At 43.0% G+C, this 15,177-nt stretch overlaps 1 protein-coding gene across 9 annotated transcripts in view; it reads left to right on the forward strand.

Moving 5' to 3' along the window:
* The window catches only part of FAT3 (FAT atypical cadherin 3), a 564,342-nt gene that overhangs the window by 114,415 nt on the left and 434,750 nt on the right, over positions 1 to 15,177 (forward strand). Inside the window, exon 1 of one of the 9 annotated variants that reach the window (XM_087966116.1) lies at positions 7,160 to 7,245. The exons of the other annotated variants lie outside the window; for them this stretch is intronic. The gene's annotated coding sequence lies outside the window, so the exon portion shown is untranslated. Of the gene's footprint in view, positions 1 to 7,159; positions 7,246 to 15,177 lie in introns of those variants that run through there. 9 annotated transcript variants of the gene reach the window in all.

Genomic DNA, 15,177 nt, shown 5'->3' on the forward strand with positions numbered 1-15,177 from the left:
TCCAGCACCTTAAAGGCCTCAGTTCTTTGGCACTCAGCCTTCCTTATGGTCCAACTTTTAAATCATAGAGTAACATTAAAGAATTTTACATCTGTCATGGTGTCCATCCTTAATGGGAGATGTTTTTGGGTGTCTAGAGCCTAGATTTAGGGATTTGATTAAGAGCTTACATTACGAGTAAAGTCTGAAACAGATCCAAGTTATACAGTATCTACAGTCTTTCTTTGCAGCTCCAGTCTCCGATCCCATTCCATAGCTTCTGAGTGTGAACAAAATCAATGACATTGAATAGAGACATAGAAAGCTGAAGTTCTAATCCTAAACCCTTGGTAGGCTTCCAAACATTCTTGAAGACATGGTTCTTCAAGAAAGCATTTGAGGGCAATGAGATTGCCCTGTCTCTATTTGGTGTCACCATTAAGATATTGTTGTTTTGATGTTGTTGTTGTTGGTTTTAGTGTTTTGGGATATATATTTTTTCTTGATATAAGTCCTTCAGGGTGGTTTGGAAGTTAATAGCATGCAAGCCATTATATCTAAACGTTGGAGACCAATTGTTCCAATCTAGAGGAGGAGTCAAGTGGGAAATTAGTCTGGAATCATTATGTAAACAAAGGAAGGCAAGGTCTCACCATCCCCTGAATGATGTTGATCCTTAGAAAGCTTTTAGTCTGGAGAGATTCCTGTGAAATAGGCACAGAACAATAAAGTTGGCTTGTTTGAGCTTTCCAAGTGTGAGTCTGGTTGTTCCAGCCTGACAGTGAGTGAGTGAGCAAATAAGTGAGTAAATACAGAAATAAATTGAGGTCAGATTACTAGTTTGAGTTCCCTGGAAAGATAATTTCCTTGGGAGTCAGATTCATAAAGCACACAGTTCCTGGAAGAGATTAGCCCTTGAGAAGTTCATAAGATGGTATCAGAGGCCAAGACAATTACTGGAGGCAATTTTTCATTCTGTCTTATCTTGGGCCCTTGGAGTTCAAGTAACACCAATATTTGTGAGAAGAAAGTCAAGCTCAGAGAACATCAAAAGCCACAGCAGTTCAACCCCGAGCTGCTTATATTCTCCACTGTAACCTCTTAATTTGTGCATTACTGCTTGGAACTTTAACTGTGTCTCTAGATATCTTGACCTTTATCTGAATCATTTGAGTTTTAGTTTTTAGTTCAGCATAACTAAAGTTAAGTAAGGTAAAACAAAGTCAAGTGAAATAAGTTGGAAGGTATTTTGGAGGTTGTCTGTCCAACCCACGTCTTTTACTCCATAATTTGGCTTTGGATAAATTTTTGGAAGTAGTATCTACTAGTGCGTAGTTGTGACTATCTCATTATTTCTCCCCTGAAGCTCTGGGTGGACTGATCAGTGAAGACATAGCCTTCCTTCATCCAAGAAATAATTGTGTCTCTTGAAGGGGGCCAATGCAGTTTGTTGACAACATTGTATGTTTTGATAAAAACTTCCGAAAAGATCAAAAGAACTTGAGAGCAGGCAAAATTAAACATGAGGGAACGAGTTGTTTATAGATGCATGTATCAGTACAGAAAAGAAGAAAAGGTGAATCGGTTTTGTAATATTCTTCTAAAAGCCTCTAGTAAGATTTTTAATTTGTGAGCTGATATAGAGAGAGTAGGATTCTGGGATGGTGTGAGATTATTTTGAGCATTTATGATTCAAAACTGAGTCCATTTCCACTGAAATTTTCTGCCGAATTTCTAGCCAGAGATATATGGGGCAGGGGACATTTCTCCAAATGTTATCAGGAGAAAAAAAATTCTCTCACAGTTTCTAAGAGCAAGACTTGCTGTTAGCACTCAACAGAAACAACATTTCTGAAAAATTCCCACAGGAGGCAGTTTTCTAAAGGAACTACTGTTTCGTGAAATTAAAGAACTAGTAGGGGGGAAAAATTAAAAGAGAATTTCTTTCCTTGGCACCAAATCAGGTCTCCGAGCACATGCTTCCCAATATGTTGGTTAAGATATTTGGGTTTGTCTTCAGAGGCTCTAAATCTCAACTTTTACATATTCTGGGTCTGTGATGACTTGTTTTCACTTGGAGCCTGCTGCAAGTTGTTGACTTACAATTAGAATTGAATTCAATTAGAATTGTAAATCAAGTTTGTTGACTTACAATTACAATTGAACCAACATTTTCTGTTCTTAAATAAGGCATTGGTTAAGCTGTGCCCCATTTTACAACCTTTTTGTTTTGCCGCTGTTGTTAAATGAATCATTGCACTTGTTAAATGATTCATGTGGCTGTTAAGTGAATCTGGCTTCCCTGATTGACTTTGCTTGGTGGAAACCAATTGGGAAGGTTTCAAATGTTGATCACATGTGGTCATCGGGAGAATGCCACCGTCATGAATTGCCAAACGCCCAAATTTTGATCATGTTAGCGTGGGGATGCTGCAACGGTCATAAGCATCAAGACCGATCATAACACTCTTTTTTCAGTGGCCAATTGTAACTTCAAACTATCACTAAATGTACTGTTGTTAAGTTTGATGACTACCTGCAGTTGCAGTTCAGAAGAAGATGCCATCCCTTACAAACAGTGACCGTGTGAGTAGAGTTTGCCCAAAGGGACCTGGAGGAGTTCAAACAATCTCTAAATAGTCTATTACAGGGGTCTCAAACTCGATTTCATTGAGGACCGCATCAAAGTTGTGTTTGACGTTGGGGGGGGTGCAATGTGTGTGTGGCCAGCTCAACATCACTCATGTCGGGTGCGCCTGTGGTGGCCCGAGCACTCTGCCAGCGAAAACGGGCTTCTGAGCTCCGTTTTTGGTTGCAACTGCCTCCTGCAACCCTCTGCTTTAGAACTCAGTTTTCACTGGCATAGGCATCGCGGGCCGGTCCTTTGCTGCTTCCAGGGTGACCCCACGGGCCAGATCTAAGTACCCCGTGGGCCAGATTCGGCCCCTGGGGCTTGAGTTTGACATCCTGGTCTATTTCATCAAGGCCAGCACCATTAGCATAAACAATGAGTACTTAGAATTGGATTGTGTAGAACTGATCAGCAAGATGAATTGAGAGATAACCAGTCTGAGCCCGAAGGAGGGGTCAAACATGTCATCAGTTTTGAGTTCCTTGGCACCCACAAAAGATCTAAATCCAGCCCATCTTGAATTCCATCGATTTATCTACCTCCAATTTGTGTTGACCACTGGTAGTTCAGATTCTTGTTTAGCGGTAGCATGAAATATACTGGTATTCGTTTTAGACCAAACACTTGCTCCCAGTTCCTTACACCTGATAATACAGGTGGTCCTCGACTTAGCACATTTCTGTTGCTAAGCAAGACAATTGTTAAGTGAGTTTTGCCCCATTTTACGACATTTCTTGCCACAGGTGTTAAGTGAATCACAGCAGTTGTTAAGTTAGTAACTCTGCTTGTCAGAAGGTCGCAAAAGGTAATTGCAGCTGTCATAAATATGAAACAGTTGCTGAGCATCCATATTCTGATCCCACGAGCATGGGGAGGCTGCAATGGTCATAAGTGTGAAAAAGGCCATAAGTCACTTTTTTTCAGTGCTGTTGTAACTTCGAACGTTCCCTAGACAAATGGTTGTAAGCCGAGGACTAACCGGTATTGTTTCTGTTCTGTTTGCTGCAATTACTATTGTTGAATCATCCATCTCCCCTTTCCCCGCAGTGGAAACTGAGGCAGTGCTCTTCGCAGTTGGAGATTGTTTTATTGCAGCTGTGATGTGTGTGCGCATGTGTCTGTCCATGTGTGTGTTTTTGCTTAATTCAGGGATGCTAAAGCACAGTTTATTTTTAAATCAACCGTTGCACTGAGCAGTCAGCAAAGCAGAGCACTAATTGGGTCCAGTGGAATTCCCGTCCCCCTGGGCTCGCGGGCCTTTCATTGAACCGAGCAACCAGATTAGGAGATGCAGGCAAAAGAGTGGAAAGCAAACGCATGCCAAAGGAAGAAGCCTGAACCCGAAGTGCATGTTAACGGGAAAGCTTCAGTGGGTGATAATGAGCTGAAATGAAGGAAGGCGATGTTTCTGCCCCTCCTTTCCTCCCGTGCAAGTCAGTAAAACCCTTTATCCTTTTTTTTTTCCCAAGCGTTTATTCCAACACGAGGAGCGATTTTTAATCATCAAAAGGAAGACGCAAACAAAAGAACCCTTGGAAATTTGCACAGTGCCGGCTTCAAGGTGACTCTTTCTTGCAAACTCCTACCCTGGGGTTTGACTTTCCTCGGGGGTTTGAATTGGATCCTCCACGTAAAGGTGGAATTGGGAGGGCGAGAAGAGGGGGAGAAAGGAAAGTACACAATCAGGATCAGAACGATCCTTGCAATACTCTCCCCTTGCTCCCCCCCCCCGATCCACTCTTCTGTCCATTGGTCCACAATCCCCCCCTCCTCACCCAAGATGGTTCTCTTTCCCAACTTTTCCTTGGCGGGAATACCGGAGACCAACAGCGCCAAACTTGATGAACTCCCTAGGTTGTCTTGCATATTGCGGGGAGGGGGGGGGAGGGAAGAGAGAGAGAGAGCTTACTTTGTGATTATTGCTTCATCTCAGCCCTTTTCCTTGCTTTTCTCGTCTCTCCCTCCTTCTCTATTTATAACCCAACGCTTTGCAAGGAGGGAGGAGAAACTGAGGCCGGGCCATTCCGTTTTTTTGCTTTCCCTGGTTACCGTGGCAGCGTGCACATCTCTTTGCTTGCCGAGGAATGAAGGAAAGTAGGAGCAGTTTCTGTTTCTGGCTGTTGCTTTTGAGATGACGAGAGGGAAGAGTCTCGGGAGATCGGCCTCATGGCAAGGGGAACCGGCTGAGTTTAGAAGGCTTTTGCTTACGTGTGACTTACGTGAGCTCCGAGGTGAGAGAGAGTTTGTCCAGATTTACTGTTCCTCTCTTGCAAAAGTCTATGGGCATTGTTCTGTGGCTGGCGTTTGCTTGTTGTGGATTTGCTCGGGAGAGAAAGAGAAAGTATGCCGAGGGTGGAGTAGATAATGCATATATAGGGGCCTTGGATTCTGATCAGGTTAAACAACCGAGTTTGATTAAGCCATTCCATGGATGGAAGTTGTCCTTAACTAAGTCAAAGAGGATCATAGGTGGCTTTCCTCCTCCTTACAGTAAAGGAGAAGTGTCTCTGTTTGACCACAATCTCAAGCCACGTGGACCTGTGTTTCTTCATACCGTAGAGGTAGTATCCAGAGGTGGTATTCAGCCAGTTCGGACCGCTTCTCGCGTACCGGTAGCGGAAATGTTGAGTAGTTCGGAGAACCGTCAAATACCACCTCTGGCTGGCCCTGCCCACCAGCCCCTGCCCTTTCCTGTCCCACACACACACACTGGGATTCTGTCCATCAACAGAATAATTCTCCCAAACCAAAATAAGTCAGGAGCAAATTTGGTGTGGCAGAAGAATTCTGCCCAGGAAAGATTTAATTCAAAATTGAGGTGCATACAGATAAGGCTTACAGAGAGAAAGAAAGAAAAAATCCAGAATAATTTCCTCAGTACATCTCTGTGAGAGGAGCATTTAGGCAGTGCTTGGAAATTGCTGACTCTTCCTGTTTGAGATCTCCGTGCTTTTCTTTTTCTGTCATGTGATTCACATGGAGTTACTTTTAAGGAAGTGGAATTCTGAAAACCAGAGTTTTCAAAGATTCTTTCTTGTTTTTTATTTGAGGAAGAAGACCTTCATCAGTTATGACTCGATCCATCCAATAGTTGTTTTTTCTTCTTCTTCTTCTTCTTCTTCTTCTTCTTCTTCTTCTTCTTCTTCTTCTTCTTCTTCTTCTTCTTCTTCTTCTTCTTCTTCTTCTTCTTCTTCTTCTTCTTCTTCTCCTTCTCCTTCTCCTTCTCCTTCTCCTTCTCCTCCTCCTCCTCCTCCTCCTCCTCCTCCTCCTCCTCCTCCTCCTCCTCCTCCTCCTCCTCCTCCTCCTCCTCCTCCTCCTCCTCCCTTCCTCTTCCCCCTCTTCCCCCTTCTCCAAAAAAACCAGTCCAGTTTCCTTTACAAAAAAAAAGGGGGAGAGGGGGGAAACTACATTTGCGACAACTGTGACCTGAATGACTGAGAATCTCCATAAACACAGAGCTATCATCCTTTCCACAACTTGTTTAAATTTGTATCTGAAGATTACATTTTGCAATGGGTGATGCATTTGGGAAGGTACAGGTTCATGCATCATTTCCTTTACTTACAACCCTTGGTTTAGTGACTGTATGTGAAGTTAACAATGGCAATAGAAAAAGTGATGGATGAAAGATAAAAGCATGAGTTGAAAAATGGATCCAGCAGTGTCTCATCTAGGAAGCACCGATTTGTGTTATTAGAAGGTGTGCTGGGTGATTGTGCTTTATCTTGGCAAAGGCTTTGAAATACACAGAGACAATTTAATTTGCGATAGCCGCAGATACCTGTAGCTCAGGTGTAGGATGAGGGTCGAAGTTGGTCCTCTGAGCTTATGGGTTGGTTTCCAAATGTTTTGATACCAGGCTAGGTAACATCTTCAATGCTCAAGATGTTACCTAGCCTGGTAACAAAACTTTCAGAAACCAACCCAACAGCCTTAGAGAACGAATCCCCACCGACAATGCAATTTTCTTATCAAAGCAGCGTGAGAAGAAATATCCATCTAGTTCAGTTCCAAGCTGGGAGAAAGACACTGGAAACATGCAGGCTGATTGGAAAGATGGTTTAATGATGAAGCAGAGGCACATGGGTTCTGGGCAGTTGACCAACTGGAGTTGAGGGTGGAGGGTTATTTATACCTTCTCTTGGGCTTTGCACTTGAACTTCCTGTTCCTGTGCAAGAACATGTATTCTATTGGCTGTTGTCAGACTCCCATAGGGCCATGTGCAAATCCTAGGAGTTTCTCTGAGCTAAGTTTGGTTGAAGTTTAGACTGATGCAATGAAGGGGCTTGTTGGACAATTCCTATTGTGGCTGAGGGCTAATCCTACCTTTGTTCAGACCTTGCTGCAGGGAATTTGATTATTAATAGAGCTAGCTATCTCTTATCTCTGAAGTGCTGACATCCGCTGAGGGCTATTAAGAAAGGTGGGGGCTGCTTTCCAAGAGCGTGTTTCTCCATTTCTCAACCAGGGAAATATAATATTCTGCCTTTTTAATATTTCTCAAAATATTTCATTCTTCTAGGAGAGGGGTGGATGCTAACTTTCTACACTAGTTTGAGTAATGTCATAAACATGAAGCAGGTGCCAAGTGCCTGAATTTTGATTACATGCCCATGGGGACGCTACAATGGTCGTAAGTATGAAAAAGGCCATTAGTCAATTTTTTTTCCAGTGTCGTTGTAACTTTGAACAGTCACTAAACGAATTGTTGTAATGCAAGGACTTTTTCACTGTACATCTGCCTCACTAGTACTCTGCCTGACTTCCTGACTTAAGATTAATTCAAAGGGAAATTAAACCCGAGGAAAATCGAATCAAAAGACTTTTTTTTCAGATAGTGAACAGGCCAGGCCAGAAAGGAGTGCAAGCTGAGCTGATTGAGTACAGTTGGGACAGAAGAACACTAATGGAGCACTTTTCCCAGCAGGAAAAAAAAACATGTTTAAAAATACTCCCAGAAGAAATTTAAAAGCATCATCATGGTTTGTTGACCGGTAACTGTGATGCATCTTGAATAATTGAATCCAGCCCTTCTCTGTTTGTGACATTCCTGGGAATTTAAAGCAGGGTTTAACTTAACTGGTCATCTCTGTTCCCATCCAGGGGAGTTAAATCCATGAACCCCCCCCCAAAAAAAATAATTATTGAGAAAAATTGGCTGGAAACTAGATGGACGATGGGAGTAATAGCCAACAGCAGTAGTGCATGAAAGTCTTTAGGAAATCGATTATAATTTTGTGACTGCCTCTTCTTTCCCTCCCTTTGCTTTCATTCTATTTTTTTCTGTTCCCATCTCTCCCCCACCCTTCCCGTCCCCAAATAAATGAATAAATCAGGATTCAGTACCACCACCATGGAAATGACAAAGAGGAGGAGAAGTGATTCTTTAAAAAAAAACAAAAAAAAACCAGGCTTACCACCCAAAGGAGAGAAAAATACAGGGCTCACTTGTTTGAAAGTGATTAGCATTTGAATGAAGTCCCCCACATGATGTGTTGGTTAAGGTGGCCATGCAGAGCAAGGAGGAGAGGAGGGTGGGGGGAAGGGAGCCTGGGACAGTCAATTCTTTGCAAAGTTTGCAGGGCATTGAGGCTCCAACATGGGCATATATACCGTTTTTTTCCTGCAAATTGCAGCTAGTGTAGCTTCCGAGCATACACACATATTTTTCTTCCCTTGCAGATTTGCACAGGGAAGCTATAAGCCGTTTCCTCTGCCTTCTAAAGTAGCGGCTTGTAGAGGAGAGAGACATCTACACAATAGCTACCTAGTGTGAACCCTGCGTGCCTATATTCTCAGGCACTTCGTTCCCCCACCCCCTTCCTTGCAAAATGTCAGTTATAGTGAATACTTCTCACCCAGCTTAGTCCCCCAAGAGCAAATGAACTGTATAGCAGTTAATCTATCATATGGGAAGCGTGAACTCCTGCCATTCTTCTCATAAGAGTTTCCTGTCATGGACCTAGGAAGCTCAGAAGCTGAGACAGTAAGTTGGCAAAGCAAAGCAAAAACAAAACAAAAACAAAAACAAAAACAAAAAAAACAGTTGGCTGGCAAACTCTGCAAAAAGGGAGTTCTAATCCCAGAATAGGCTGAATTGGTAGAATCAGCCATATCTAAAACTGTAGGGCAGGGGTCCCCAACCACCGGGCCCCGGACCGGTCCCGGTCCGTGGAACATTTTCTACTGGGCCGCCGGTTTGCTGGGCGCCGCCATCTTGTTTCAATGAGAAAGTGCTTCCGGGTGAGCTTTTCCGGTTGGAAAGCGGCGTTTGGGTCCTGAAGGAATCCTCGCGCCTTAGTTTCATCGAAGGGGGGGGCGGCTTCGAACAAAACTAAGGCGCGAGGATTCTTTCAGCACCCAAGGCAAAGCAAGCCGAGCGACCGTCCCGAAGCCGTCCCGAAGCCCATCGACAAAGGTACAAAGGAGGAGTTGAAGGTGGCGGGGAGAAGCGGGGGACAGCTGGCTGGCCGGTCGCTCGGCTCACCTTGCCTTGTCATGCGTGCTGATGCCGGTACCGGGCCGCGGATCATTTTGTGATGCCGGTACCGGGCCGTGGCACAAAAAAGGTTGGGGGCCACTGCTGTAAGGTACCTCTCTGATGTACCTCTCTGCTGTCCAGCTAGTTCTCAATTTACCACCACAATTGAGTTCCAACATTTCTGTTGCTGAGCAACAACAGTTGTTAAGTGTCTGTAGAGATTCTCAGCCCTCCAGGTCGTGGTTGTCCCAAAGGTGCCTTTTTCAGGAGGCAGCTCTGTCTTGGATGGTGGGGAATGGAAGGATTTATATTCCTTGCAGACAGCTGGTCATTTGCATCCTTTTAGAGGGTCACTGGAAGCATTTGGGAGGTTTATCTGTGTCCTCAGGGTCACCTGAGTAAGTACTCCTGGTTCCTGTAGTCTGTACTTTTTCTAAAAGGATGCAAATGTCCAGCTGCCTGCAAGGAATTTAAATCCTTCCATATCCCCCCCATCCTGTCAGAGCTGAAGAAGCTTCTTGGATGAGAAGCAAACTGTCTTCAAAAAGAAAAACAAAAAAAGTCCAGTTGCCTCCTGAAAAAGCACTGTCGTTAAGTGGACAGTCGTTAAGTGAGTTTTGCCTCGGGTTACCACCTTTTTTGCTGCAGTTGTTAAGTGATTCACTGTATTTGTTTAGTTAGCCTTCCCCCTTTGTCACGTTGGAAGAAATATCCTTCTGAGTTCAGTTCCAAGTGGGGAAAAAGACACTGGAAACATGGAGGCTGTGTGGAAAGATGGTTTGATGGTGAACAGGATCACATGCCTCGGAGTTCCTAAGCGAAAAAGGGCAGAGATGCTGAGAAGTCCCTGGGTTTTCATTTGAGCTTGTATTCTGATTGTTTGTCAGACTCCCATGGGGCTATGCAGGGTCAACTCTGTAGTCCATCCTCAGTTCCAGGGTTGGTTGAGCTTTGCTGGATGATGATGGTAATGAAAGGGCTTTGGGCAATTCCTATTATGGTTCTACCTGGAGTAGATCTTTGTTTTGTAGAATAGACTGGCCCAGGCCAGAATAATGGCCCCATTAACAAAGGTGTGGGTGGGGCTGAGTTTCTGCCTCTCTGGGTTTCTACTTCTCTTTTAGGGGAAATATTCTGCCTTTTTAGGCAGAATATCCTAAAGCATTTTATTTTCCTAGGAGAGGGGTGGGTGCTAACTTTCTACAGTCAGAAGGTTGGAAAAGTTGATCACATGATCTTCAGACATTGCAACCATCATAAGTACATGCCAGTTGCCAAAGCATCCTGATTTTGATCACGACTATAGGGATTCAGCAATGGTTGTGTGAAGAAACATCCGTAAGTCACTTCTTTAATGCCATTGTAACTTCAAAGGGTCACTGTATGAACTGTTGTAAGTCAAGGACTGCCTGTATTTCAGGGACCACCTTGGGGAGTTTGATGAGTCAGGAGCTGAGAGGAGACCCTTTCAGCCATGCCCTCCCACCCAATGGAACATCATTCCCTTTGAGGTATTACTACTCTTTAAATCTTAAAAAGAGTTTGGTCAATCTACATTGTAACCCTAATAGATAGATTACCTGAAAAGCCAGATAAATCTGATCAGCTTAGATCCTTTCTCTTTCAGGATCAAAAATCATTGATTTTACCTTTGCAGAAACTAAATTTTGTGTTGCTGCGATCAAACCAACATATCAAGTCAAAGACATACAGGTGAAACTCGAAAAATTAGAATATCGTGCAAAAGCTTATTTATTTCAGTAATGCAACTTACAAGGTGAAACTAATATATGAGATAGACTCATTGCATGCAAAGCAAGATAGTTCAAGCCGTGATTTGTCAAAATTGTGATGATTATGGCTTACAGCTCATGAAAACCCCAAATCCACAATATCAGAAAATTAGAATATTACATGCAATCAATAAAACAAGGATCATACATAGAACAATATCGGACCTCTGAAAAGTATAAGCATGTATATGTGCTCAGTACTTGGTTTGGGCCCCTTTTGCAGCAATTACTGCCTCAATGCGGCGTGGCATGGAAGCTATCAGCCTGTGGCACTGCTGAGGTGTTCTGGAAGACCAGGATGCTTCAATAGCAGCCTTTCAGCTCTTCTGCATTGTTCGGTCTCATGTCTCTCATCTTTCTCTTGGGAATGCCCCATAGATTCTCTATGGGGTTCAGGTCAGGCAAGTTTGCTGGCCAATCAAGCACAGTAATCCCACGGTTATTGAAACAGGTTTTGGTGCTTTTGGCAGTGTGGGCAGGTGCCAAGTCCTGCTGGAAAATGAAATCAGCATCCCCATAAAGCTTGTCTGCGGAAGGAAGCATGAAGTGCTCCAAAATCTCCTGGTAGATGGCTGTGTTGACCCTGGACTTAATGAAACACAGTGGACCATCACCAGCAGATGACATGGCTCCCCAAATCATCGCAGAGTGTGGAAACTTCACACTGGACGTCAAGCATCTTGCAGTGTGTGCTTCTCCATTCTTCCTCCAGACTCTAGGTCCTTGGTTTCCAAATGAGATGCAAAAGTTGCTCTCATCAGAAAAGAGGACTTTGGACCACTGAGCAACAGACCAGTTCTGTTTTTCTTTAGCCCAGGTAAGACACTTCTGATGTTGTTTGTTGTTCAGGAGTGGCTTGACAAGAGGAATACGACATTTGAAGCCCATGCCCAGAATCCATCTGTGTGTGGTGGCTCTTGAGGCACTGACTCCAGCCTCAATCCACTCCTTGTGAAAGTCCCCAACATTTTTGAATGGCCTTTTCCTGACAATCCTCTCCAGGCTGCGGTCATCCCACACTTTTCCCTTCCACATAACTTTCTATTAATGTGCTTTGATACAGCACTTTGGGAACATCCAACTTCTTTTGCAATTACCTTTTGAGGCTTTCCCTCCTTATGGAGGGTGTCAATGATGGTTTTCTGCACAAGTGTCAGGTCAGCAGTCTTTCCCATGATTGTGATTCCTACTGAACCAGACTGAGAGACCATTTAATGGCTCAGGAACCCTTTGCAGGTGTTATGGCTTAATTAGCTGATTAGAGTTGGGACACTTTGAGCCTAGAACAGGGTCCCTTACCACCGGTCCCCGGACCAGTACCGGTCCGTGGATCATTTTTTACCGGGCCGCAAAGCTTGGGCGCTGCCATCTTGTTTCGACGGTGCTTCCGGGTTTTCGGTTGCTTCTGGGTTTTCGGTTGGAAAGTGCTTCCGGTTTTCAGTTGGAAAGCGGTGTTTGGGTGCTCGCGCCTTAGTTTCGTCGAAGGGGGCGGCGAACGAAGAGCCGTCCCGATGGCGGTGGAGTCTCGCGTTACTCAGGTACCTGTCCGTGGAAGAATAAATAATCGTGAAACCGGTCCCTGGTTCAGAAAAGGTTGGGGGCCACTGGCCTAGAATATTGAACCTTTTAACAATATTCTAATTTTCTGAGATTGTGGATTTGGGGTTTTCATGAGCTGTAAGCCATAATCCTCTCAATTATGACAAATCACGGCTTGAACTATCTTGCTTTGCATGTAATGAGTCTATCTCATATATTAGTTTCACCTTTTAAGTTGCATTACTGAAATATATAAATATTCTATGATATTCTAATTTTTCGAGTTTCACCTGTATTTAGCTTGATTTTAAAATCCAGGCAGTCCTTGACTTAACAAACACAAACTGAGCCCAAAATTTCTGTTGCTAAGCAAAGCAGTGGTATTGTAAGTTTTGCCCCCATTTTATGACCCCCCTTTTTTTTTTGCTACAGTGGTTAAGTGAATAATGCGGCCATTAAGTGAATCTGGATTTTCCCATTGGCTTTGCTTGTCAAAAGCTATAGTAGTGCTGACACTGTGCTTTAAAAAAGTTCCAAACAGGCTGTGTTTTCGTGGTCTGGTGCTGGAAGCCATCTTTTTGAAACTGAATTTTAAATCAGTTTTTTTTTTAACTTCATGTGTACTGAAAGAATATTGCAAGAGCTTATAAAATTCAGTAGGAAAAAAAGTTAAATGCACAAGGTCACCCTGAAAAAAACAAGCAAGTTCTTGGAGTCTATTGTTGAACCAGAATTTTGTAGAAGAAATAATGCAAAGAATGCAAAACTGGTTGATTGTTTATTTCAAACACAAAAAGTTTAGTTTAAGTGACCTCTTTATAGCAGCAGCTAAATTAGATCTTTTTTGGGCGAATTGTTTGCTTTTAGCATGGAGTCTCAATCTATTAGCTGAGCCAAAAGTTCAGTGAACTCTTGAACCACTGAACTTTGTATCATATGTAGTTTTGAAATCAATCTAAATGTATTCATGGTCCAAGACCGAACATGTAATTTTATAATTGTTTGCAATTGTTGAGCTTATTATAAGCTGGCTTTTTAACCAGGCCTTTTTTTTTTTTGGGGGCGTAAATTGAGACCCCTTCTTTCATTCCATCTGGTCTATTGTGCTTGCCTTCTTGTATCTTTTATTGATTTTATTGTGATTTCTGTAATCTGATTGTTGTGAGCTGCCAAGAGTTGTTGGGAGTTAGGTGACATGCTAATGTAATAAATTATTATTGATAGTGTAGCATGCCACAGATCATTAACAATACCATACGTATCTAATAGATCCATTTTGGGGAGAAAGAATGCCCCCTCTCTTAAGTCTTAATAGATTCTGCTTTCACAGTTGTTTTTGTTGCAAGAAATATTTCAGTGGTTTACATTGAAGGGAGATGCAATCTAAGCCTAAGAGGTTATGAAAACAGTCAATTAGTTCAGATAACATAGTAAAGTCTGCCTTGGTAGGCATCTGCTGAAGATTATTCAACCCATTGTGAAGGACTTTCTTGTGTTCAGGGACTACATCAATGTTTTGGCTTCCCAGGGACTTCAAAGAGGCAAGTCAATGAAGTTATGATAGTTTGATGTTTAGACTAGACTAGACTAGACTAGACTAGACTAGACTAGACTAGACTAGACTAGACTAGACTAGAATAGACTAGAATAGAGTTGGAAGGGACCTTGGAGGTCTTCTAGTCCAACCCCCTGCTTAGGAAGGAAACCCTATATCATTTCAGACAAATAGTTGTCCACTCTCTTCTTAAAAACTCCCAGCCTTGGAGAATTCACAATTTCTAGAGGCAGGTGTTCCACTGGTTAATTGTTCCAACTGTCAGGAAATTACTCCTTAGCTCTAGGTTGCTTCTCTCCTTGATTAGTTTCCACTCATTGCTTCTTGTCCTGCCCTCAGGTGTGTTGGAGAATAGCTTGACTATCTCTTCTTTGTGGCAACGTCTGAGATATTGGAACCTGGTGTCATGTCATCCCTGTCCTTCTTTTCATCAAACTAGACAGACCCAATTCCAGCAACCGTTCTTTATATGTTTTAGCCTCCAGTCCCCTAACCATCTTTGTTGTTCTTCTCTGCACTCTTTCTAGAGTCTCAACATCTCAACATGTTCTACCACCAATTGTGGTCATAAGTCAAGGACTGCCTGTATCTCTTTCCTCCATAACAAGATATTAAGAGGGGACACTTTTGCATTATAAACCATAGGATAAGCTTTGCAAGGCACCTTGTTATTATATGAGCCACAGTGGTGCAGTGGTTAGTGTGCAGTACTGCAGGCTACTTCTGCTGATTGCCTGCAATTTGGCAGTTCGAATCTCACCAGGTTCAAGGTGGACTCAGCCTTCCATACTTCCGAGGTCGGTAAAATGAGGACCCAGATTGTTGGGGACAATATGCTGACTCTGTAAACCGCTTAGAGAGGGCTGTAAAGCACTGTGAAGCACTATATAAGTCTAAATGCTATTGCTATTTCCTTTAGAGGATGCACCTTCTACTTTCGTAGTCTCTAACATGTTTAAGCTATCACAGTATCAGCAGCAGCCCTGACAGTTTTCCGAGTGATAAATGGTCTAGAGACTTTAGAAATCCATGGTAGCAATCTAAGAGTTACAGGGAATATCACGCTTTCTAATTTCACCATTCCAGTTTCCTTGGCTACAGAACATTTTTGCATACTGGAACATAAGATGCTTTCTTGCTGTAATTATTCTGGTAATTTAGGGTTTACAAGAGGAAAACTTGGGAGCAAAGGCTGAT

The sequence above is a fragment of the Notechis scutatus genome, chromosome 5 (assembly GCF_049901735.1).
Source record: "Notechis scutatus isolate UNSWTSFEM ecotype Mainland chromosome 5, rNotScu1.2, whole genome shotgun sequence".
NCBI classification, from domain to species: domain Eukaryota; kingdom Metazoa; phylum Chordata; class Lepidosauria; order Squamata; family Elapidae; genus Notechis; species Notechis scutatus.